The 25,282-nt window shown below is 47.5% G+C and overlaps 1 protein-coding gene across 7 annotated transcripts in view; it reads right to left on the bottom strand.

Annotated features, from left to right (window-relative positions):
• Positions 1–24,991, bottom strand: part of AMOT (angiomotin) — a 59,905-nt gene extending 34,914 nt beyond the window's left edge. Inside the window, exons 1-2 of one of the 7 annotated variants that reach the window (XM_064518119.1) lie at positions 24,818–24,991; positions 2,484–2,808 (exon numbers count right to left, since the gene is read on the bottom strand). The gene's annotated coding sequence lies outside the window, so the exon portion shown is untranslated. Of the gene's footprint in view, positions 1–2,483; positions 2,809–4,353; positions 4,637–7,791; positions 7,884–13,008; positions 13,654–24,817 lie in introns of those variants that run through there. The other 6 variants (XM_064518120.1, XM_064518117.1, XM_064518118.1 and 3 more) reach the window with 6 other exon arrangements.
• Between the last annotated feature and the right edge of the window lie 291 nt (positions 24,992–25,282).

Here is a 25,282-nt window from a genome sequence, read left to right as displayed (position 1 = left end):
CTAGAAAAACTTTAACTATTGAGTGAAGAATCCAGCAAATACAGAAAAACATGTGTTTAGGTGTGTTAACCAAGGAGTTAAATCTACTACCAAAGGTGTCCTAAAGAGAAAGGCAGACGACACAAAAGAAATGAAACATACTTGTGCACGCAGCATGCTTGTATTTTAAGAGCAGGCAATTATAACAAAATAAAACTAGTGAAATTAAAAGTATTCATTGAGATGTATAATTTAACTTAATTTTCTGGAATGTTGCAAAAAATAAAACAAACAGATGTAGCGAAGGAATGCAGACGCGGATACTTCTGTCTCTGCCTTATTATGGCACACATCCACACCCTACAAAAATTATCTGAGATCTGCAAGTTAAATACTTGAGGTGTCAACAGCAATTCCAAGGCACATGAACAATATCTAACTAGGGAACAAGGCTGTGTTGTGTGGTAGGGTACTTCAAGATGGTGGTTGAAAAAAACATCTAATGTCAAATTCTTAACTGGTGACTTAGCTCGAGAGGGATATATTGAAAACAGCTGCCAGCAAATATGCGGCAAAGAACCTTTAAACCAAGCATTAAGATAGCAGATAACCAGAGCAATTTCTAGCCTCCTTTCCCAGTATTGCACAAGAAAAGTTAAAGATTCCTTGTCCCCCCTCACACCAATATCATCACTGACCTTTTTTTTAAAAAAAGTTGCCCTAAGCAACTCTTTTTATTAGAGCATAAAAAGGCTTTTATTATGCAATGTGATGCTGCCTTTCCACCCAAAGATTTCTTTTGTCTCAACTGGAAAAATGTGGGGGGGTGTTTATTTTTTTAATACAAAGATACAACCCAGCTTGAGATTTTGCCTCTCTGCATTACAGATTTTCTCAACAGACAAATTCAATCTGTGCATGTTTAACTCCTTCAGACGTTCAAGGAAGTAATTCTGCATGCAACCATTTCACACACAGCTTTATATTGCAGCAAGACAAGCTTCTCCTACCGGTCCCATGAAGGAAGGCCACAGTTCATACCGAAAGCATTTGCAATTCACTACTACTAATTTTAGTGTGGATGCAAACTAGGAATCAGCCTGGAAATCCAGAACAAAAGGTGGACTGAGATACACTATGACTATATTCTGGCCAATTAGTTGATTTTCTTTACATACATATTAGCATTAAGACTTTTTTTTTCCCCCAGTTCTATCTATTTTTAATTAACAAAGAGGATCTTGCGCAACTAACTGGGGTGGCAGGATTCCTGGAATCTGCCTTCTGAGTAAGCTGGAAACTCTATGGCAGAACCAGTTAGCTGCACTTTCTTCTGCAATGAAACATAAAAACGAGCAGTACAATCGGTCCTGAAGCCCATGTGTTATTTATTTGGACACCAAATTCTGTTTGTGCGAGGCCCTTCCAGCAATTTCAGTTTTCAGTGCGCCAAAGATTCTCATGTTGAAATTAGTGAGGTGCACGGAAAAAGTCGCTGTGATACAGCCAGAAGGTTTTGCCAGAGGGTTTTACACACAGGCACAGTTTGTGGCTTTGAGCATAATCATACTATTTGATAACTTATGCTAAAATTGGAATAGGTTCTGTGGACACTTTAAACAGACATCTTTTGGGGTTTAGGCTAAATCTGTTGCAACGCATAGGGCTGAATAGAGTTAGCGACACTTGGTTTATTTCAGACTTCCAAAATCTCTGCAAAACTATACTGGCTCATGCCTGGCTGGTGCATTGCTCCTAACTGTAGACTCTAGAAACACCTTGCTTTTAAGTGGAAAATTTGGTTCTAGAGCAATTCTGTTTCAAGGAACCACTGTGGGGTAAATTTCTCAGGCGGAAACAATGCTCATACCTTTGGCCATTTGTTGGCTGTAGCTCTATCAGTTTAGTACTTCATCTTAATTTCTACTCTAAAATTATTCATGATCAGTTTATATTTGTATGTTCTTGAGCCAAAAATCTGAGTCTAGAACTGACAAAAGAACTAATGCAGGAATTGCAAATAGCGTTGCATCAAGAATGGGCATAAAAGGGGGATTTATAGGTACTACTTAAGGAAGAAAAGGCCTATGCTTGCAGGGCATTGTGTAGAAAATCAGTAACAGAGGCCTCTGCCTTAAACATCACAGTTATGCCCAGGAACCCTGCCAGTCCCCTGTGAGGAACAGAGATTAATGAAGAATTTAAAATGATAACACTGCCAGGCTGTCAGGAACCAAAGCAGCACATTTCTGTAGAGCATGCAAATATTTCTCAGCATTAAAAAAAATAAACAAGCTTAGACAAGTGAGCTACTCATCGCTGTTTGATGAGCGACTATAATGCTATAGCTCAATTAACCTGCATGGAGCAATAACAACCTCGCAAGCAGAGAGAAGCATCTTTCCTTTGCTTGTGAAACTAAGAGGAATGCAAGAGTCCCTGCACGGGCAGCCTGCACGCACTTGCCCCGAATTACTGCTTAGCCAAGAAGCTAATGAGCTTACGCATCAGGTGGGACGGGAACAGGTTCACCTCCTCAAACGGGCTGGAGGACAGTTAAGCACTTTCAGTTTTAATACTCAATTTTGTATCGTTCGTATAGAAAACAATCCACTGACGGTGATGGACTTCAAACTCGAGCACTCAGTAAACTTCGCTTCTTCAGACAGTGGGTTTCCAAGCGGCCTGCAGGTTTTGCTAAGTAATTCCGTGTTTTTCTTAAAAGACGTGTATATACTGCTACTTGTGCTTGCTGGCTACAGGTGATGGGATGCTCGTCAGTTAGATGAAAGTCTTAGGTTTGCAGTTATCTTCAGAAATACCTGCATGCTGTAACATGGGGAGGGAATACAAAACAGATAGCACAGAAAGGACTGGATATGAAGTCCACGGGCAGCGTCAGACTGGCTCACGTGCCCAGTCTCACGCTGTCGCACAGCAATACACCTTTGCTACGCGGCCTACACAAAAACCAGCAGGCTGGTCGCCTCATCCTGCAAGCGTCTCGTCGCACGAGTGCCTGCAAGACCACTGCAAACCGGGTTACTCTGCACACGTGCCCTCTTTGAAGTGGCCATAAGCACTGTCACAAGGGTAGCGTCCAAAAGTTATTTCATCAACAGCACAAGCCATCACCAAATGCTCTTAATTTCACGTCAGCCCTACCCAAGGGGGAGCAAGGGAGAGACCCACGCTAGGACAGTCCCCGTGAATAAATGCTCCCAAGCTCTGGCGCCAGCACCGAACCCACAAGGCGGCACACAGCAAATCCCGGAGCTCCGGCACCACTTCAGTGCCTGCTCCTAACCACAAGCAGGTTTCAGGCTCCAGCCGTAAATGCTTCCCGGCTTCCATTCAGGCATCCCGGCCCGGCCCGGCCCTGCTGCCCGCGGCTCAGGTGAGCGCCGAGGGTGGCACCCAGCAGGTGCATGGAGCAGCGCCAGCATTACTTATCTTCATACCACAGCAACAGAGTCACTGGGCAAACAAGAAAAACTTCCTTCTTTTAACTAAAAACAGGAACACTGTCACCCGGAGGGGGTACAAATAATATGCATGCTCGTTAGACTAGCTCACCGGGCAATTATACAGCGAGAGTCCCCAGAACAACCGTGGATCGGCCGCGGCTCTAAGGACCGTCCCGAGCCAAAGCGAGCCCAGCTCCGGCAAGACCCACGCCGCCTCGGCGGGATCCGCTAAGCGGCCCCCTCAAACGCGCGCGGCGCTGGGAGCGGGTCACCGGACAGCCCAGGAAAGCTCGGCAGCCCTGAAGAAAAGCAGCGAGGTGCTCGGTCTTGGTCCGGCTTCCAGCAAAGCGGCGAAGACATCAGTTTAAGAAGAATCTCTCTGGCTAACATCTCCGAGGAGAAACTCAAAAGACCTCGCTTGACCTTTAAATTACTGCTCCATCACCACAAAATACCAGTTTCTCCACAGGGAGGCACCTGTAATCTTAACATAATCTGGGATTTACATTAAAAAAGCACCAAGCAGGAAAGCACTTACAGAGCCCAGTATGCACAGGAATGATGCTTCGTGGGTGCTAGCATTTTGGTAAATGTTACAGGATTTCAGCCTTCTCTAAGATTTTGCAACTGGCACTTCTAAGTCTTGCTCAGAGGGGCATGGGCATTTATTCTGGAAATACTGGTCTAACAGCAAAACCAGCCTAGGTATGCTCATCCAGCTGTTTCTGCTGGGAACGTACACGACAACATTCACTTATCTAAACTGCTTTGCAGTCCTACCAGCACGGCTGCACAGGCACAACCCTGCAGCAGCACGTACAGCAGTTCTGGCGTATTTAATGAAACCCCAGTTCCAATACAGGCGACAGGAGCTCTGCTACTAACTTTATAAAGACCAAGATCTCACCTTTTAGATGCCTGCTTGATAAAACCAGACCAAGCTTACAGGGGTTTAGGCACACCAGGTCTCATTCCCGAGCACCGGCTCCCAATGCACACAGATTCCTCTGCTGCAAACTCCGCAGGTTCCCAGGAATCATCCTTGCAGAATTTGGGAATCGCTGCGAACCCAAGCCGCAGTTTGAGTTCAGCGTCAAGCTTTGTTTAAGAAGGCTCCGCTTCTCGCGGCTGCGAGCGCTCGGGCAGCGCCCTGCCTCTGTCGTCAGCAGCCCCTGTGCCACAACTATCCCAAGTATGCCTCAGCACCGTTCCCACTGCATGGTGCGGTTTCGCCATTCCTTTGCTGATTTAGTCCAGGCCTCTCCTCGGGGCGCTCGGATAATGAAAACCATGTGAGGGGAAAACGTAATCTTCAAACATGCAAACCGGTTTCATGTGCATTATCAGAAGCGAGCAAAACGTTGACAGTGCATCATTTGTCCCTACTGATAGGATCAGGCTGTTTTAATTGCTGGCGAGATAAATAAAGATTAGAATCAGCATCTACATTAAAAATAAAGTCAAAATGTGAAGCTAAAAGTTTAAATCCCCAAACCAACAGAAATACACTCCCTAAACAAACAGTTCACTTTTATGTCACCTTAATGTAGTTTTTCCTCCTACACCAGTTGTGACATCCTGAAAATTTGTATCATACGTTAATGCAAATAAAAACTGCAGGTGGAGAAGGATGTAGAGAAGAAAACAATCGCTATGGCCTCACTTCAGCATGCAATTTTCTGGCTTCTCTGGCATTACCACAGTTTAAACTATTTTAAGCCCTTTCTCAGAGAGGAGCTCTTCTTACTTCACAGAGTAGTTGTACAGAATTTAATGGGACTAGTCACAGAGTAAGGAAAGCAATCAGGCTTGGGCCCTCCTTTTTCCAAGGGTTGCTCTTCAGACTTGTTTTTGTTTTGAAGACATAGTTAAAATACAGTTAGCTTATCAGTTGTCAGTCATCCTGACAGCACTGGCAACACTCCCTCCGAGCGACCGCAGCTCAAGGAAGGGGAGAGACTAATGCAGCGCTGGGGAATCCCGAATTACGGAGCAAGCCCATTCTGTGGTACAAACAGCATGGGCTGAAAAGATGGATCTGCCTTTTTTAAGTAAAACTCAACAAGATCTAGACCACCTAAATTTTAGAAAGCAAAAGTGGTTATAAAAGTGGTTTTGGTGTTGTGCTTTTATCATAACCACCTGGGATTTTCATGGGCACTTTGTAAAAACCTTTAATTACTTGCACGATGATTAATGAAGCCTCACCTCGCTGGAGGAAGATATTGCTATGCTCTTTTTAGCACAGAGCTGATTGCCCAAGTCCCAGCCTACATTCATGTTTTTGTTGCCACAACTATGTCACTCAGGGAACTGATCTCTTGCAACATAATGATTCCAGCAACCACTCTAAAGCAGATGCAGCTACACTGGGAAATAATTGTTTTTAGGTATATATTTAGGAAACCTTGCGTAAACCATACCAGCAAAACTACTTCCTCGCTAATATAAACTTCATCACCACTAGAAGGATTTGCTGTAAAGGCTGGAGCAGCAAATAGTTTAGGTGCAAAGTCTACCTATCCTATCTACCTATCCTTCGATCAAGGATGGAGATCTGCTTGCACAAGTTCTAGCATAAGGCAGGGAAACTTTCTGGATATTTTGAACAGCTGGAAAAGATACTTCTGCCAGTCCCTAGCAGCTGCAGAAGCAAGTTAGGACTATATAATGTTCCCCCAAAAAAGAAAACCTACACGTGTGCATTGACCATGCCGTGTTAGGAACCAGGACCGTACCAGGACGTTACGCCGGTTGAGTAGAGATGCACTAAAATGTACTTTACTGAATGCACAGAAGCCACAGGAAACACATTGTTCCTCGAGCGCAAGTCCAAGCCAACTAGTCTTTCCCAGGTCTCTCCCAGGGACGCAGCCAGCCTCGGCAATGCTTGCCGCTGACAGCAGGAAACGTACCGGAGCGCGGCTCTGCTGCCCGAGGAGCGGGGAAAGCCCGCGCCTGCTGCGCCCCACGCAAAATGGAAATCCTGCTGTCGCGCATCTCGCACGACAACAGAGAGCTGAAGTGCTCCCTCGGAGACGTTTGCCTCCCACTGGTGAAGTCCTGGGGCCTCATCTCCATTTCAGTCTTTGGAGAGTGCTCCAAGGGAACATCCCTTCGCAATGCCATCGGAGCAGTCTGAGCATCATTCCTGCTTCCTCAGATCAGGAATTCACTGGTCTTTCTCCGGGTGATAACTCCACTCTTCCCCCATACCAGGATATCATGGATACCATGATTTTTTTTTACTGTTTCTTCTCTTCGACACGAGATCCAAGCAGGCCATGCCTGGTCCCAGCCCAACGACAACGAAAGCCGAGCTTTTTCATGCAGCTTTGGAAAGCTCCTTTCTGCCTGCTCTCCGCAGCTCCCTTCCCAGCGGCTGCTCTCACCCAAGGGCAGGGTGGATGGACAACATAATTGCTCTCAGTCTCTTCAACCTCTAGCGTGCTGCAGTAAAAGTGTTTCCAAATTGTTTTCACTAATACAGATTACATACAGCAAAAACCAGCATTTGGCTGTGATGATTTCAGGTAGACTCCAGATTGCCAATTCTTTGTGCACCTCTGCAGGCTACTTTACATCATTTTTATGTTCTGCGCCTCGAGAAATACGGAAGAGGTTTTAGTTCTGTTTCTTTTCAAACTCACAACTGGCAGGCGAGGGAGATGTTTCCCCCACCCCGTTTTCCCCAAGCCCCGCAACACGACAGGCTAGCGTTAGTGCCAGGCGATACCACTTGCTGCAGTCGGACGTGCAACCGTCTGAATTAGAACAGCAGGAAAAAAATAAAATAAAGTAAAAAAAATCTACCAAAGCCTAATAAAGTGAACTAGATCATTGAAAAGTGGATTTACTTTCCTTGAAGGTTGCAGTAAATAATCCTAAGAGAGTAAGTAATTCATTTAAAAGAGTTATGTAGACTCGCAAAGCATTTTTAAAACAAATCAGCAACATTGTTGTGATACAACTCTTACAAAGGCAAGGTCTTACACATGCAAATTAATTAAACAAAAACTCAAATCAGATTAATTCATATGCATTCACATAAGACAAATGCTCAACAATATCTTAGCCTACAATTAGTTATTTTAAATGCTATATAAGGAATACCAAAACCTTTGAAAAGCTTTTATTAAATCAGTGAACTTTTTTTAGTTTAAACAAAGTCTGGGGTCCATATTCTAGCCATTGCTGATGAACCTGATATACTCAAAAGTAGTTCTCAAACTGTCAAATACTTCCCCAACCTCTCAAAGATTTTCAAATACTTAATTAAAAAAAAAGGGGGGGGTTAAAAAAAAAAAAAAGAGGTTAAAAGGTGGAAAGGTTATTTTAAGCTTACCTTTAAGCACAAACAAACCAGAGAGCAGCCACTCTCAGAGGCAATGAGAAGGTGAAACGGCAACAGGGCTGAAAGGCAGTATTTACCTCCGAACCCTTCTGCAGAACCAAGAATGCGGACTGCATGCCAGCAAAACCCGAGAGGATCCAGCGACTAGGAACAGGAGAGCGCACCTGCGTTTTCAGCACTGAGCCAGCAATCCAGGAGCTGCTCACAACAGAACATGACCCATCAGACAAGTATTATGAATGATGAACACGGCCCGTGATCCCCAGGCACTGCCTGAGACTCCAGCACGTGTTCTTCTTTTGCTTAAGCGCCTCATGTAACCACTACTCTATAAAATGCGATTTTAAAACAGGCTTTGAGGACTCGATTTCCACAAGCCTTTTTATTTTATTCTTGGTTTTCTGTTGTGTTCCGGACTTTTTATTTGCATTCCCATTCATTCACCTATTCATTCCTCATTCACCAATCTCCTACTTAAATCAACTGTCTGGTTTGCCCTGAACGGCCATCTATATACTCATTTACACAGATAAGTTTTAGATATGTTATTGCTCCAGAAAATTATGACTAAGTAGGTAAACACAAATTACATCAGCCCTGCAAAACTGCTTTCACTTACAGGCATAATAGGCAAGAAAGACACTATTACATTGCATATTTAAAACTGAATTGCTCCTAGGACCTCCTTTATATAATTCTTCAAGCGAAAAACAACCTCAACAACTTTGGGGAATAATAAAGCTTCAAGACTACTTTGGAAAGCCAAGTAACATGCAAAATTTGGATATTTGCTGACTTCAGAGTTCTCCTACTCTACAGTACAGTATTTTCCACATGGATACAATTTCAGTGTCAGATCTGTGCAAAGCATGAACTAAACATTTTTGCAAAAGCTGAAGCTGGGGCCATGGTGCGGAGCCTGCAGCATGCAATTCGTCCTGTGGCCAGCACGGCATTCCCGAGCTATTTGGGAATATGCTCTCTCCTGGCTAATAGGGTATAACAAGTGAGTAGCTCACACAGCCAGTCTGGACTCATAGGGCAGCTATGCGCCTGCTCTTTCATAAAGACAATGATTTAAAACCTACAAAATGATGATGCCATATATGGGGCACATATAGAGAGAAGATCAGGCACAAGAGGTAGCTGAAAGTCTAATCTAGACAGCAACTACACGTTAGGTAGAGGAAGACAAGTACAGAATTCCCGAAGGCAGAAAACGACCTTACAGAAATTGGTTGCGGCCCAGATTCAACACAACAGACTAAATCACTTTGACAAATCCTCTAGCGCTTCCTGAAACTTTATAACCCTGGCAATGGGCGCTTTGGCACACTGCTATGAAGACCCAAGAGCTCCAAGTCCTCCCTGGTATTTCAGTGGCTAGAAGAGGAGAACGAGACCCTTCAACCTCATTGCCACTCACCAGGAACGGCCGTTCTCGCGCTCGTACAAACATTTGGTCTCCATGGCAGGGGGATACCTAGCAGCAAACATTGGCACCCAAGGGCATTCCACTCCCACTACAGCCAGGCAAAAGAATCCGTGAGGCTGCTCCACTTCCAAAAACTTGCCGAAGGCCTCCTCAAACAGCAGGTATCTGAAAATGCCTTGACATATGGGAATGTGCAAGAGAAGGTAGACGGGGGAAAACAGGCACCTTACTTTATGCTAAAAGCATTTACAATTCACCCCAAAGTGGGAACATCTAATAATTCAAGAACCTTTTGCCAAGAACAAGGTCATAGTTTTCTTCTGTAATTCAGAACAGAGCCTAACACACACCATATTCTGGCCTGAATACGAAATCTCATAGCTTACAGGTGTCCAGAGCCAGGTTTTAGTTTAATACAAAATCTTAATATGCAGGAACTTTCTTAAATTGCGCTTTGTCTTTTCGTTGGGTTACCGCTCTGCGGCTCTCTTTAAAAGCTGTCGGTATGAAGGAACCAAGAACTGCAAACAGAGAGAGTCACAGCTAACGGCATTTTTACATTAACATACGTTTGGACCAATGATACTTGTGGCATGAGACTTATCACTGTACATACACTAATACACCAACATCCTAAACTCCTAAACTTTCGGTCTATGTTAAGAACAGAAAGTCTTTAACAAGCTGAAACGTTACTTCAACCGTTCATTCATTATAGTGACAGTGAGCCCTAGGCATGGAGCAAGCCACTCCTGTGTTGGGCGCTGCACAGAGGAAGAGGTGCAGGAACTTACTCCATCAAGAAAAACACATTAGTCTCAGCTGGAGATAAAAGGAAGGGGTAGAAGAGGGAGAAAGGTTTATGTTTCAGGAACTCAGGGATTGCAAATTCTCAGCTTCACTGTCATGGTCAGGAAAATGTGGCAGCAAAGACATGCAACCTCATTTCCAAATAAACAAAAAGATTGGGCAGTCTGCTGACGGAGGAAGGGATAAAGAGAACAAGAGGACTATTAAATTATCTACACTTCTGAGATTCTTGCTATTCTTTTACCAAGTGAATAGCGTATGCTAATCAGGATGCATCTGAAATACATCACTCGAGCCTTCTTGTACAAATATAGTTCTTATTTATCCAGAAAGATCCCCACCAGCTGGCAATGTTTGCATACAATGTTAAACCCAACTTCAAGAGCCCATGCATTATGAGTCATTTTACATTTAAAAACATTAGTTCTCTTAGCTGTTGCTGACAATAGGGCATCCCATGAGAAGAATTCCAGTGGAATTCAGCAGCAGGACACTATGTTACACTACTTCCTCTGGCACGAAGAAGTTAGATACGATTTTTTTTTTTCTCTCCTAACAGTGCTCTGCCTATAGAACATCTCTGGAGAAGGAACAAAAGGATTTGCACCAATCCCTTCTATCCAAATCAAATATTTATGTTATACCGTCTTCAATTGCTTTCATCTGGTGACCTTTGGAATGTGATCTCCTAACCTTAACATTCAAGCGCGCCTAAATCGGCTGCCCTTTGAGCTGTGTTACAGGCCACAGAGAGTTTTTATGCATTCATACTACAGGCATATGAAAACCTTGCGGCCCAGCTGCGGCATCCTGCGCTCCAGAGAGGCCCACATACTAGTCCAAGCTCCCTTACGCTTGCTTTAGCAGAGAGCAATACTTCGACTCTCCAATCTTTACAGTGCAAAACTCCTGCTATGTGTCACCACTAGCAGGTAAAATAATGAGCTACGGTATCAGTATATTGACCAGGCATGACAATTCAAAATATATATCATAACAAAATTATGAGGCGGCAGCACCACTGAGGAATCTGTAGTCCCGTGTCCCACTATGTTATGGCCTGTTCTGCCCACTTGGCACTGCCCAACTTCTGCCTCCAGCCTCCTCCCCAGGCCAGGCAGCGCTGCCTGAAAAGCTTCTCCAGAAGTAGGAAGACAGTGAGCTTGGAGGAAGACCATGTTCCCATTTCCCTCCTTCTGGAAATCCCTACTCTCTCCTCAGGTAAGCGCAAGAGCAGAAAAGAACCACTGTGTGCTGTGCTTGGGGGTCCCAGCAATGCTTTAAGGACAGGGATGATGCTACAATTAAGCATCCTGGAGAAAAAGAGAGGGAAATCAAGTGCCCCAGATGAAACTGCAACCGCAGCTTCTATCACAGGATGAAATTTTCCAGGGTCAGTTCATGACCCTCCGCCCAGCAGGATCAGTCAATGAGGCAACACCGGCAAAAATCTGACCCAAGGATTTAATAGGGTCATGGTCTTGGCTGTAGGATTCATATCTCTGTATCAGTCCTGAGCAAACGATATGCTGCTGCCCATCACTCACGCAGAAGCAGCATAAAGGTGCAGCACAAGCTCCAGAAGACGACTCTCACGTGCTTGCCCTTGCCTTGGTAGAGAGACTTGGTCCCCAGCCAAAGTCAAGCGTAGCAGAAAAAGCGAGAGAGCAACCAAGACCTGTGCCACGTCCTCTCCCTTGAGCCCAGCACTGGACCCCAGGCACGCACCCCTCCCGCTCCCCCGAGGAGGTGTAACAGCCTGCAGGGAAGCTCAGCAGAGCCTGGGGGGTCCTCAGCCCTCCAAGGGTCCACCAGCTCAGAACACGCTGACCTGCTGCCCACCCGGTAAGCGAGCAACAGGACACCTTTCTCCACTTAATATTCCCACAGAAAACCCTTCAGGGAAGAGGAAGGAGGAGAGGAAAAAAAAGAGGAACAGAGACCACAACAGACCAATATTTAGCATTTCCTGTATCATCTACAGGAAAAACCCACGCAGGGGGGAAGGGCATGATATCCAGGCTGGTTTCACTAGATAAACAGCTAGATCCTCCCGATGGGGGATGCCGCATGTTTCCACAGGGGACACTAAAATCCTCCCTGCACAGGAGGAGGACTAGGAGCTACATATACAACTCCACACATCCTTCATTTGCACGAGACTGGTAGCGATGAAGCTTTGCCCTAGGGGAAGTGGAGATGGATACCAGGCTGAGGGAGAAGAGTTAGAAACAGCAGCGTTAGCACTTGTAAACCAACACACATTCAATACTTCTGCCCTACAGAAAGAGGTAAGCTACAAAACACAGCCCTGCACAGAGACTGGGCCTTCATCCAGTTATGATGTGCACATGTCCATGCTGCTTTTTCAGTTTTATTAAAAAAAAAAAAAAAAGTATATCTGCATTCCGTACAGTGCCAAGCATGTTACTAGCCACGTTCAACAATCTGGTAAAACACACACACACCTTTAATTACAGGATCAACATTTTTACGCCTGATGACACAGAGTAAAGCAGTTTGATTTAAAACAAATTTCAGTGGGAAACAAGGAATCGCAACTGGTAGAAGCCAAGGTTGCACACGCGCGTACGTAAAAGCACACACATGCCTCCCTGCACAGCACGACGAGCAAAGCCAACCTTGACGCGGGGATTACGAGCGCGATGACTGGGATTACTGTCTCCGCAAGAAGCGAGACTTCTTTCAAGCAGAGCCTGACGCAATCCCACTTCGGTCAGCTTCACCACATTTTACTTTATCCACTTACACGTACATACATCACTAGCTTTGACTGGTATTTACTGTCGGCGGTGAAATGGGTGGACAAGCCGATTTTCGGTGACAAGACGAAGAGCAGTCCTCACGGGAGGGGGGAACGAGGGGCAAACGCTTACAGCGAGCGAGCGGCACCCCGAGGTTCGCGCTGCGAGGAGCGCGGAGCCCCCGTGCCCGTCTCTTACCGACCGCCCTGCCGCAGACAAAAGGCTTCGCTCCGCTTCTGGCACCGGACGCTCGCAGCTCGCCGGGTCAGTCCACGAGGGCTCCCTGCTGCCGAAGGTGTTTTTCTCCTCGGTTTGTTGTCGCGGCTGGTTTTTCGCCCCGGAGAGTAAAGGGCAGAGAGCGGGCTGGGCAGGGGCAAAGGGTGCGACGCGGGGCTGCCCGGCGGACGGCGCAGCTCGCTCCGGAGGCCGCCGCGTTTCAAGGCGCTTTCACTTGCAAATCCTGCTTCATCCTCAGGGGCAATAACACTGGGCGGGGAGGGGGTGGAAACTTTTCAAACTGCGGAGACAGACCGTACTCCGCGGGCAGGCGAGCGTGCTATGAACCGCACTTGTGGCTTCGGGGGGGTTTATTCGAAACAAATGTTTTCGGCCAAGCAGTCGAGGCGGCCGGCGGAGCCCCCGCCGCCAGGCAGGACCTGCCCGCAGCCCGCGGCGGCGCGTTAAGCCCGCCGAGAGCAGCGCGGCGCGGGGGGAGCGCGGCGCGGGGGGGGCGGCCCGGCGAGGCGGCCGCTGCGCCGGCAGGGTCCGGCCGCCCGCAGCATCGCGGTTACCTGTGCGCGCGGGAGCCCAGCGCCGCCGCGGAGCAGGCGCGCCCCGCCCCGCCCCGCCCCGCCCCGCGCGCGCACACACACACACACACACACACACACACACACACACACACACACACACACACACACACACACACACACACACACACACACACACACGCGCGCGCGCGCGCGCGCAGGGCGGCCGCGCTGCCTCCGCCGCCTCCCCCCGCCCGGGCAGGAAGCGCCGCCGCCCGCCCCCCGCCGCCGCCGCCACTGGCTGCGCCGCCCGTCACTCCGCGCCGCCCGCACCTGCGGCAGCCCCCGCGCCCCGCTCTCCGCCCGCCCTCGAGCCCAGCCCGCCCGGGGCCGCGCCGGCTACCGGGGCTGCAGGCGGCCGCGGCGGGGCAGAGGGGCCAGGCCGCAGCCTGCTCCCCCCGCGCAGCCCCCGCTTTGCGGCCTTCTGTCAGGTGGGGGCAGCCGCTTTCGGAGGTGGCTCTTCCTGAGGGTTTAGCACCTGCGATCACGCGGCCGCCACGGAATTGCAACTTAAAAAGTAATCCTTTGGATTTAGATACGTAGCAACTTTCAAAGAAAAACACGAGCTTACCACCTCTGTGCCCCGTCCCCCCACTCACAGAAGGCGAGCACGAGGACCCCAAAACCTTGTGACGATTAAAGGGGGGGGGGCTTAATCCAGTCTCCCTGTTTTGGGAGATGAGTAATTTCTTTGGGCACTCGCCCCTGCAGTTGCAGCGGTACAAAGCGCCGTTTTAGACTGGCAGAGCTGCTCTATCGGTGCCCTAGTTTTGAAATGGGGTAAGCAACTTGGATGCCTGCAATCAGGGCAAATCCCCAGCCTAAACACGGCCAGATAACACAACCCGGGCCTCCCTCAGGGAAGTGCTGGTGCACAGACAGCGTTCCCCTGCCTTCCTCCCCGCTCACCTCCTCCGGCCGTTGCGCACAACGTGCTCCGAGCCGCCCTCCGCGGGCTCCTGCTGCGGCCTGCCGACGCTGCGGGAAGATTACCGCAGCCACGACTTTTTGTTTCCTGCCTCCTTTTCACTAACTTGTAATTTCAAGAAAAAGTAAAACACAAAATAAGAGAGAAGTCACAGCGCATCCACACCTGACTTGGGATATTATGGCCTGACCATGCAAAAATTGCCTCCACTAAGCAATTCCTCTTTGGTAACATTTGGCCTTAACATTAATTTCCAAAAGCGCCCCAAAACCGACCGCACGTCAAATCCATGCACTGTGAGATCTGGCCCGCGGACTTGTGTTCATTAGGGCTATTGGTGTGAGAAAACATAACATGACTCTGTCTTTTACCTTTTAATTGCTCGGAGCAAACTGCTCCTGTCCAGCATTCAAAACTCAACATTTAAAGGGAAAATCTGGGAAAAGAATTCAGGAAGTCAAATTTCAGAAATCACAAATGTACCATATATAAACATGTATTTTTTTCCTTGTAATTGATATTCATTCATTGGAAGACATGTAGAAACACATGTAAACAATTCATAACGTCCCACAACCTTACAGTTTGCAAATGCAAAAGAAAAGAACAGGCTAGCAAAGCGCATACTTGCTAGGTGCTGCGAGGTGGAGCTGTAAGGGAAATATATAGCTACAGTGAATTCGAGTTATAAACTATGCTTCAATCAGGCATCCTGTCTCCCTCCCACACACTGCAAGAATGGGGAGTAAGGAGAGAAGGCAGAGTCATCAGGAAAGTAAAAATACTGCTTAAGTCACACACCGAAAAAGCAGCTAGCCTTGCCCGAGGCGTACTAACCTCAAGGCATCTGCCTCTGTTTATGCTACAGAAGACGAGCACTGCTCATGTTTAGCCCACACAATTGGAGATAACAGCTTTATCTGAGCTGGAAAAGAACAAAGAGATGCACAAAATCCAATTTCTCTTCCTTAAAATGTTCTCCCCCTGCATCCTCCCTTCAGCCGGCTCCCGCCCAGCTCGGCCGCAGGAGCTCCGGCGTCCGCTGCCTCGCTGAACGGCTGCCAGCGAAGGAAGCGAGCAGTTTCCATACCCACATCACGCCACAATGTGGGAATTCAGGAAACAACACAAGAAAGGGGTTCCTAATAACTCTTCCAGCGCGCTCGGCCAATTTATGCAATCATGCAAAGGTCACAGGAGATGCGTTAAAAAGCACGAGAGAGAAACGCCACGACGGCAACTATTTCAAAGTTGGAAAATAAATCCTGCACTTACAAAGGGTTTGGATGACCTGGAATTGCTCCACCTACAATTTTTTTTAAGAGGTTGTCCTTCGCATTCTTTAAAATTCCTCCATCTTAAAGTTCCTCCCTCCAGGAATCGCTGCAACTCCGCTGTCTTTTGTCTGCAGCAGCTGGAGCTCAGGAAGCTGCTGATATTATCCCTAATATTCGGAAGGGAATCGCGGCTCAGTCCCGCATCCATTCAGCGCGGCAGAGAGGGGTGCAAATTAGTTTCTGTGGCTCTCTGATCCTACGCCAGTTTAGCAAGGCTTTTCTGCTGGCATATAAAAATAAACTGCTAACAGTGCTCAGGGGTGCCATTTTGCTCTTGGGATCAGAGAGCATTTTCCCTCCCTCCCCCCCCCCCCCCCCAAGCTGGGAATTCTTCGCCTGCTCTATAAATACAGCGTTCAGCAAAATAACAGCCTGACAGTAAACAAATAATGCAGCCAAAAGTAAAAAAGACTAAGAAAAGGAGATGAGGCTAAGAATTTTCCTAGATGAGCAGGAAGTAAGAATAGGTATTCAGGAGAAGGGCTATTTATCTTTCTCGCCATAGAAGTCAAATTATCCATTTAGCAGATATATTCACTGGGGGAAAAGGAGGTAAAAGAACTGGTACATGAGGGCCTACAGATGAAAATAAAGTTAGAAGATCCCAAAACTGTGTGAGAATCGCACCAAGCGCATGGAGAAGGCACGCGAAGCGCAGGAGGGTTAAGCGGTCCGTGCAAAGCGGCGCAGGCTGGTCAGCGTGGACGCGGAGAGCCTCTCCGGGAGTCCCCGGCCGGCTGCCAGACCTGCCCTGCCGCCCGCACAGCCAAGGTGCCGGCTAGAAAAACTCTGCTCAGAAATTTTTGCCAGAACAATTCTGCTTTTCAGAACACAGGAGCAGGAGTAGTTATGCACTATATATTCCTCTGTCCCTCTTTGAGCACGTACTACATCTTTCTACAAGAGTTGATTATTCTGCTGCATAATAAAACCTTAACACTCACATAACTTCTGTGCTGGCAGCAATAACTACACATGCTTTTGCATAGGCAACTTCATGTCCTGTCTATATTCAGCTTTACGCTGTAACATGGTTCCTTCTCATCTATGGTTTTGCATGCTACTGTGTGTGAAGATTTTAAATAAGCCAGTCTGGACGATACCTCTCACCGTGTAACTCCAGTTGAGCCTAGTTTCTTGGGTGAGGAAAGGGCCTGTGCAGGCAGGGGGACGAGAGGGACAGCTCGCTGCAGTGAAACGGGATACAGAGTTCAGCAGGGACGTGACTGGCTTGTTTGGGTACCACCCGTAAAGAGACATACTCTTAACGGCTGAACGTTGACCCCCTTTTTTGGAGCATTTTGGAAGAAGGCTGCATTGACTAGCAGAGTGATAACAACTGCCAGCTATGGAAAACTAAACATTTCAGCTTTGCTCTAAAAGCATTCACACCCCAGGCCCCTGACCTTAAGTGGAGTTTTGGCAAAACAAGGACAACGGGGTTTGAACTTGGCAGAGGGATTTCCTTACAGGGCTTGTCTGCTCCCACTGTTCTTCTCCAAACCAGCTATATGACAAAGGACCTGTGCGTCTTTAACTGATGTCTATCGTACGTTAAGATCCTTGATGTATGAAAGTTGACCATATTCCGTGCCTCTTGGCCCTCCTGCCTCTTTCAAAGATCTCTGTCTTCAAAGTCTGCTGAAATGAACAAAAAGATTCCCTCAACTTCCAATGGATTTGGATCAGACTGAACTGTAAGAGTAAGGCAAGATGACTCCGCACTTCACCACAGTCACCGTTTGCTCTGTACGGCAGAAGAACGCCGTAGAAGAACGTACAGCAGAATGAAATCACAAGAGGTGTATGGCAGCTTCTACAACAAATCCCAGTTGATAATACTGATACGTCAATAATCACAATGATTGGGGGGGGGGGGGGAGGGGAACATGGCTGATTTAAAACCAAAAAGCCAACACCTCCCAAGTCCCCAGAACTTAAAAAGTTGAAGATATGCTGAAAAATATCACGGGGCTTTTTCTTTTTTGTTCAAATCTTTTGTAACTCAGTTTTAGTATTGATGTCAGAATCAGTCTCAGAACTAAGAGATGAAGGAGGTCCAACCAAAAGTAATCTTTGGCTACAAGGCCTTGCAAGGTAAGTAAATGAGCTCAGTGCTACAACAGATATAGATACCACCATATAGATCCTAGGCCTCTGCTAATTAAAGCAGCAGGGCCATCTTCTCCCACTAGGTAAAAGCTGCACTGAATAGTAAACAGATCCTTTAAAGACAAAATTAAGGAGGAGGAATGAAAGGAAAAAGAATGTTAGGTACAAAAAAGGTCAAATGCATTAGAACAAAATACATGAAAGCCTGCTAAATAATTGCAGGATAAATATAACTGCTACTTTTTAAGCAAATGGTTGTGCTTAAAAAAAAAAATCTTTCTCTGGTAATGAACTACAAAAAGATTGATAAGTAGAGACAGCAAGATATTGAATAACAGACAATTGATTAATGTTTTATTTTCATGAAAATGAACAAGCAGAGATATAATTACAGAACAAAGCCTGATTTGATTTTACAGTCAGTTTCAGAAGCTGCTGCCAGGTTCTGAAAGAGCACCAGCACTCTCTGCTGGCGATCCTTGTTCAGCAGTTATTTGGAGGAAAAATAAGGAAAGAAAATGCATCATGTTTTTGATGTGGAATGCCATTTTAGTTTTAAATGGATGAATAATTAGATCCATATCAATTTACCAAACAGCAGCTCTAAGAGTTAGTTACATTTTTGGAAACAATACAGTCACTACTAAGAAATGCATTTGCTACAGGCAATTATCATTCTCTGGAATAAATTTCACTGTTGCAAGTAAACATCTAATGTTTAATGCTGCTCTCTGCAGAAAGCACTTCTGTTGTACTCTAGCCCAAAGACAAGCTGCTGTGAAAAGTCGCCATGATGCCAGATCTCTTGGCTCCACCCTGACTCCATCAGTTTTAGAGCCATGCCAGGAGAAAGAGCTCCTCTTACAAATGCCCTAGTAGAGCACCAACATCTTCCCCTATGGCAGCAACAGTGCAAATGCTGCCAACATTTTAATCAAAGCACTATCCAAACCTGCTCTGAGCCCAGTCGCTGTTACACCCTTTGCCAGAAAGCTGCAAAAGCTTCAACTCCCTCTCCCCCATGTGCACCCAACCCTTTTCCATGCTCCCAGTGTGGACATACTGCACCCATGCCAGAGACTGCACGGGGCAAATAGATCAGCAGCAAAAAAATAAAAACACAGCAAAGTACCTAAGTGACAGCTGTCCTAGTTTCCAAACTCTGTACAGATCAGGTATCACTGAAAAGAGTTAAAGACTGGCAAAATTGAATCCATGTGCAGCTCATGAAAGTGTGGGAAACAAAAGAGACAATGTGAGTTAAGGACAGAGTATTCATCAGCCAAGGGCTCAAGTTTCTTCACTTTTGCCAGTCTGCTTCCCAATGGCCATTTTTCAAGGTAGCTTTTTGTTCTTTAGTTTTAAATAGTCATGGAAAGACATTATACTCTGGCTAATGAACTCAGGCTCAATACATGTGGAACTGTTTAAAATAATTTTGTCTTGTCTTTTTAATTCTCTGGGGAGCAAGAGAGGAGAACGTCAAAGATGAGGCTTTTTTGCTGGACTACAGCGGGCCTCAGATTAGAGCTTTACATGACATCTGATCCAAAAATCTCAAACACCTCCATAAATATTGCTTCAGAATATGGTATTAAATACTCACACACATAAATCTGACTTCTAAAAAATACATGAGCCTATCAATTTGAGTCAGAATAAAGCCATTACTGGAGAACAGCTGCTGAGCTTTGAGCCACTGTCCCAGCAGAGCTCTGCATGGCTGAGGTTGGACTTGCTATCCCTCCCCCTCAAAGCCTGCAGGGCACTCAGGAACTTTTAATGATGATGGCTCCAAAGTATTTAGGATGTTGAAGACATCCAGTTTTACAGCAGCAATGTAGGTAGGAGAAAGGGGTCCTACTCAGTCATGGGGAATGGCACAGTGTCTCAAGTTTTTCCACTTGAGGGGCACAGTCGACCCCCAGCTCCTGCTGCTGGGTGGACTGTGCAGCCATGGTTGGATTAAATGATGTGGGAGGGTGAACTGTACCAGCCATGACTGAATTAAATCATGTGAGAGCATGAGCTGTACCAGCCAATGTCACTGAGGGCCCAGTGGTCCCAAAGCCCTTTGGCAGGTCTATGCCCATTTACCATATGTGACACAGTGTGAGTAAGAGTGCCTATCCCCCGGTGCTTGGGGCTGGTATTTTGAAGACAGCTCTGTATCTGGTAGGATATAAACACCACCTTAGGATCTGCTTAATAAGGAATCTACATATGAGCTGAATTCTTGAAAATCTAGTCTGAAAAATCTGTCCCTTGACTCTTCAAAAAAAATCTGAATGTAGGCAATCCTGGGGCTCAGAGGGGAACTGATTTGCTGCTCAGTCAAGAAAAAGCAGCAATTAGGGTAGAGTTCTAGAAAAAGCAATTAATATAGTGGGCCAGAAATTGAAATGAGGGGTATAGTTCACTGTTCCAATTGGCTGATGTCTGTGTAGTAGATGTAGCAAGGCACAGCATTTTGCTTTGAGTATTTTACCTTACAAAGTAAAGAATGGGAAGAACAACTCCTGAATTAGAGAAACAGCTGAGAGTCCTATCAGAAACAAACACAGCAGTAAACACAGATTAGCTTTAACCTAGTTGTAAATCAAAGTCAGAAATAATTGTTCTAATGCGTTCAGTTTCTGACATATATCATCTTCAGAAGTGCTTTACATCTGCAGAGAGTCCCAAGGAACACTTTAAGCATTCAAGATCGCTGACACTCGGCTGAGTGGGATAGAGAGTGACAGCCAAATGCCAAGCACAGTGCTCTACAACGCTGTGCGAGGAACACAGATTTGTGCCTAAAGAAGCAGAGCAAGTTTCTGATTGTACAAAATATGCAAAGTTTCAAACCTGAAGTTTTGTACTTTTCAAGGAAATTAATATTCTAGACATGGCAGGACCCAGCAAGAGCTCACTGATTTACATGGAATGAGAAGATGCCAAAAACCTTGAGAACTTGAGTAACTGTAGGAAATTAACATGTTGACACACTCATTTTTATTAACTATACATGCTAGACTGCTCTTAAATACTCTTCCCACATTCATGCCCACACCTTTACCTTCATACCATCTGAATTCAGTATTCAGCTCTGTCCCTTGATCATTAATGCAGACTCCTAAGCTTCAGACTTCAAAGAATTGCACGCTTAAGAGTCACAGGCGCAGGACTGGAACAGCGTCAAAGCCTCCCTGTGCAGGAACCTCGATCTTCTGTTTGACTTCACTGTACAAATATCTAGTTCTATCAAGACTAGGAAATTCAATGATTTATGTAGGGCTTCCCACAGATTAAGTTAATAAGGGAACCCAACAGTGCCTCATCCCCTTCCGCCTTCCAAACACTGGTAAATGAAAGGAAATGGGAATGTCTCCTGGGGTAAGGGAAAGACGTGAGCTCTCTACAAATGTGCAGGGGAAGAAACCAAAGGCTTCATTGTGTGGCTATGTACTTCTCCAGGAATCCTCTTCCCTCCTCCTCCCTCCTGTAAGGGCCATAGGAAAATGTTCTTAGGGATACATCGCAAAACTTGATGCGACTGCAAAGCCTCACTCATGCCACGCTGATTGTCACCTACGACAGTGGCATTTTGGTTTTCTTCCTGTGTCCTTCTACACCTTCTCTTCTTCCATACTATTCTGTAAGTCGTAACACCCATATACTGCTTTTTTTTGGTTTATATTTTTCCTTCATTTGTCCCCTCCCCCTTCTGTTCTCATCTTTTCTTTCTGTGGCTTAAAACGCCTGCACTCCCTGCTTCCTTATTTCTATAGCTTGCCCTTCTGTCATTCGCAATACATTTCTAGCACCACCAGCGTTACTCGGAGCTCCAGTCACGCCTTGTTATTCAAGGCTCCCAGCATGCAAGACTGAATTACAGTTAAACATAACACGTTTGCGTTTTACAAATGAAGAAACTAAGGCACAGACAGATCAAGACTAAGCTTCTCCAACACCCTCGGGGACATCAGGGCTCATTTAAATGCAACTGGGAATCAACATCCCTTTGAGTTAAACTTCACAATTCCACAGACATCCCCCGATTAAGGGGGCCAGAATTAAGCCTCTTCATGGGACAGTCTAAAAGGGAGTCTGGCCTTTTCCTTCAGGTTTATTTGTAGCTGTGTGCATGTTGCCAGTTTTCAGGGAAATTGCCCAACAGCAAACAAACATAGGGCAGTGGTGAGAAAGCTGCTACAGATCATCAGATTCAGGCATTCCTATCTACAAGGTGGTCTACGCTTGCTCCAAACTGAGTTTTTAATGGTATAAATCTGAGAAGCTGGTCTAGACACACATACTTCAAAATGCATTCATTAGTCTTATCATCATAAAATCTTATCTCATAAAATATTGTGCTAAAGTGACAATATTGATGATATACAGTATTATGGGGCAAGGATTTACTTACTGAGAAGTTGAGCTACAAAACCAAATTCAGAGATTTCTCTCCCTAACAAGAACGGTGCAATTAGGTCATCACTGAGCACCGTGTAACCACAAATCAGAGCAAACACATGCCCAGAAAATAACTAATATGTGACAGCAGGTATTTGGAATGAGAACAAGGTCTCGTCCATGTAATCCTAGTGGTGAATCACACAGATAAACAACGGTCCTGAGATAGTTGGCTTCCACTGGGAATGTGCAGGTGTTAGGATATTTAGATCCAGTTCAGCACTAGCAAACTAGAGCCTAAACTCCCGAATGGGAGGTACACCTATGATAAAGTTTAACAAGGCATTCAAAGCAAGTTTTTGGGTCAGAATTCATTCTATTTAGGTCATGCATGAACTACACCCAGAACATAAAGTTCCTTGTATTTTCTGGATTCCACTTTGAACAACTTCTCTAATTTCCCATAATGACTTCTCTTCTGCTTGAATTAGTTTCAAGCCCAACCTTGTTAGGCTCGGGGGTAGGTTTCAGTAACCCTCTGAAGTCCAGACCTTTATTCAACTAGCAAGATAGAGAAGAGGAACGTTTTCCAGAATCCCTGCTGTCCCTGGAACACCCTGACCCTCGCCCTCTCCTGCTTCTGCACACCTACCTGGAAGCGCCTCCCGGGCAGGCAGGTCAGGAGAACGAAAAATACTGTTCAGAGAGATTAGGATGGGAGGCTGTCTTTGAAGATTGGCTTCTCCTGTATGGCACTTTGGTTTGTGACCAGTGATTTCTTTTAATTAGATTGTACTCTTGATTATTTATGACCTATATTATCTGTAGAAGCTGTCCAAAATCTAAGCATATCAGACTTAATGAGGATAATTGGAACAATAATATTTTTTAACTCTTGTGTCAATCCTTTGAGCCTTACTTAGAGTCGTGCTAGGACAGAACTAGGTGTTTTATCAAAAATATTAATTAAAAAGTAGAATAAAAATGAACTAAAATTCCTGTTCTGCATTGCATCAGTGCTGAAGGGAAGATCTCTGCTAGGCTAAAAACCCATCATTTATCAGAGGTGACGCACAGGAAATTTCAACCTGAAAAGTGGAGGGGGAATCTCATGATGGGGGACGCCAGATGAGGGTGCCAAGGGCCAGAGCCTGGGCCTGAATATCACGAGGCACCAGGACCCTGGGCCAGCAGGGCGGCCCTCCAGGAGCCAGTCCCACCAAAGCACTGGGCTAACCTACCGGGTGCTGGAGATTTAACCAGCTCTTGACTATCTATAGCATCAACCAAAAGCAATGGATGGCTAAGGAAACCCAAGTCCCTGAGTCCAGCACAATTGCTCTACCCCAAAGATTTAGCCTTCCAGCCCTCAGTTTGCTCTAGAAACTATCCTGGAGCTGAGATAGACGAGATTTGGGCTTCAGCTGTTTGGTAAATCTCACAGTGAATATTTACTGGCCTAGCTGAACCAGATGCTAACAAAACACATACTCTTCCAAGCCAAATGAAGGAGCAGCAGGTATTGCCAAGCCCAGAGCCTCAAGCAGCTGGTGGGATCCTGACTCTCCAACAGGCAAGGACACAAACCCAGAGCTTATCAGTCTCCCAGGATCATCACCCACAGACTGGCATTTCATCCTCTCAGAGATCAGAGCAGGAGGATTTGGAGTCACTTTTGCTTAATTCAACGTTTTGGCTGGGGATGAGTAAGCCGAGCCGAACCTCCCATGGAGGTTACAGGTGTGCGGAGGGTAGAGGCACCTTCTCGTGGGCTTCAAGGGAGGAGGAGGAGGAGGAGGAGGAGGCGGCGGCGGCCAGGGCAGGCGCCGTCTCTTTCCGCTGGGCAAGGCGAGGCCGGGGAAGAGACCAGGGACCTTTTCTGGGGGATTAGGGGTGGCAAGATGTCCCCCTGCATCATGTGGGCGTAAAATGGACCCGGGAAGGGTCGAGACGGCTCCGTGCTTCCCTTCCCGTGAGCTGCTCCGTCCCCGCTGCACCAGAGCGCCCGGGGCTGGCAGGAGCCCGCGGCCCTGCCGCGCCGCCTCCCCGCTCCTCCCGGCGGGGCCACCCCAGGCCGGCAGCGGCGCCTGCTGCGAGCCCGGACACCGAGCTCGGGGCCCCGGGCCGCGCCACGAAACCGCCCCGCCACCCGCTTCCTCGGCGGGGAAGGGGAAGGGGAAGGGAAAGGGGGCCCCCTCCCCGGGCCCGGGCAGCCCGAGCGGGCCGAGCCCCCCGCCCGCGGCCGTTGGCGGGAGCTGGCGCCGGGCGACCCCCTCCCCCCCCCCCCGCCCCGCGGCGCCGCTCCCCGCTGCACCTGCCCGGAGCCGCCTCCCGCGGCCCCTCCGCGCCGGGCAGCGCTCCCCGCGCCGAGCCGGCCCTGGCCCCAGCCTTCCCCCCCGCCCGCCGCCGCCGCCGCTCCTCACCCCGCGGGCGCCTGCCCCGGCGGCCGCCCGCTCATCCATCCTGCGCCGCTGGCCTCCGAGGCGACAAAGCCGGCATGGCAACGAGAGCCTCCGGGCAGCGCCGACCGCAGGCGGCTCTCAACTTTCGCCAGGCGCCGCGACTACGGCACCCGGCAGCCCCCGCGCGGCCGGGGCTGGGGCGGGGCCGGGGCCGCGCCCGCAGGGGCCGCCGGGACGTGTAGTCCTGCCGCAGGCGCCGCCCCGCGGGTTTCCCCCTCAGGGGCCCGCGCCGAGCCCCAAACAGCCGTGGGCGCTGTGCCCGGGGCAGCGAAGCCCTCGGCTCCATCGCGCAAGCCAGGTGGAGGCGGTGCAAGGGGCCTGCTCGCCCCCCGCCGCTAGGCGATCGCCCCAAGGCGGCAGCTGCCCTCGGCGGCACAGGCCTGTTGCATGGGGGCACCACGGTGCGAAAGTCCTTCTTCAGCCGCG

Source organism: Dromaius novaehollandiae, chromosome 11 (genome assembly GCF_036370855.1).
Source record: "Dromaius novaehollandiae isolate bDroNov1 chromosome 11, bDroNov1.hap1, whole genome shotgun sequence".
Classification (NCBI taxonomy): domain Eukaryota; kingdom Metazoa; phylum Chordata; class Aves; order Casuariiformes; family Dromaiidae; genus Dromaius; species Dromaius novaehollandiae.
The sequence above is the reverse complement of the archived record's forward strand: the minus strand, read 5'-3'. Positions and strand labels throughout refer to the sequence as shown.